Consider the following 1476-nt stretch of genomic DNA (forward strand, 5'->3'; position numbering starts at 1 on the left):
TGCTCTTTCTTTTTTGATGTTGGGGATTGAACCCAGGGGCACTTAAACACTGAGCCATATCCCCAGGCCTTTTTATTTTGAGACAGAGTCTCATTAAGTTACTTAGGGCTTTGGTAAGTTGCAGAGGCTGGCTTTGAACTTGTAATCTTCCTGTTTCAGCCTCCTGAGTTGCCACGGTTACAGGCATATGACACTGTGCCCAGCCTTGCTTGCTATTTCTAAGGTACACCAGCCGTGAGGATGTTAACCGCTCAAAAACTCAAAAAAAAAAAAAAAAAGTCGGAATAAAGCTCCTCTCCCCTAATGTTAGGAAGACCTGGGCAAAAGATCAAATAGATGTCACATGTCTGCCTAAATTATTTAATATTGCAAACCACTGGTTAACTGATAACCTTAATATAGTCTATTCTTCTATTTTGACAAATATGCTATCTTTAATGACCCTGAAAAGTGTCATTGAATTTAGATTTGCTGGACTCCTGGGCTTTATGCAATAGAATGAGGTGGTGAGGGTAGCATAAGCTCTGGCTGAACTATTGGCCCATGGCTCACATATCTTCTTTTTTTTACCTTAGTCTTGCATCACCAGGAATCTGTGGACATAACAGCTTAAATATTCAAGTGCTGAGGCCACCTCCTCAAAACTGCATTTGACACTTTAGGGAATGCCCAGATTCTGCCCTAGAAAGAATGAACTTGGGAAAGAGGCCACAGCTTCAGTCATTTGGGGAGGGAATTCTGGGGTCACACGTTCCCAGCATTTGGTCCTAATGTGCCAGATTCTATTAAGTACTCACTCTAGGGTAAGCTGGGGTGGGTAGAGAGGAGCCTGTGAAGTATGGGGCCTAGGGCAGGCCCAGGTATAAAAACAGTACTTTCTGTATATTATTTCTCTTTTCCTGTCATGAGTACAGGCAATGTCTGGCTGTATCCCTAGCAAGCTCTTTCTGTGCCTGGCAACTAAAAGAGTTATTGCTTAATGGAAAGTAAACCAGCCTCTGCAACACAAGACTGGCCCCAGTTCTGTCAGAAACAGTTTTTCCTATATATTTTTTTTTTATCCTATTTAAACTGTTCTTAGCCGTTATTAGGATGGATGTTCCAAGAGATTAAGTGACTCTCCCAAGGTCACACAGTTAGGGAGATAGAGGATTGATTTACTCTCCACCATTCGGTCTCTTCTCGTCCTTTTCTTTTTTGCCTCAGTGCTGGGAGCGGACCCTCCCGGAGGCCGAGCCTTTCCCGCCGGAGTTGCAAATTCACTTCTTCCTCTGTATTAAACCTCCCTCCAGTGCCGTGTCTATCGACCCCTCCCCTCCACTCCAGAGCCTAACCTCCCCGCGCTACCCCCACCCTCCCGAAGCCCCTCCCCTCCCCTCAGGCCAACGTCACGTGCCGCCCCATCCCCCCGCGCCTGCGCAGTGCTTATTTCCCGCTGTCAGGATGAGGAGGCGGAGGTCGGCGCTCGGGTCCGTC

This window comes from Marmota marmota, unplaced genomic scaffold, assembly GCF_001458135.2.
Source record: "Marmota marmota marmota unplaced genomic scaffold, marMar, whole genome shotgun sequence".
Classification (NCBI taxonomy): domain Eukaryota; kingdom Metazoa; phylum Chordata; class Mammalia; order Rodentia; family Sciuridae; genus Marmota; species Marmota marmota.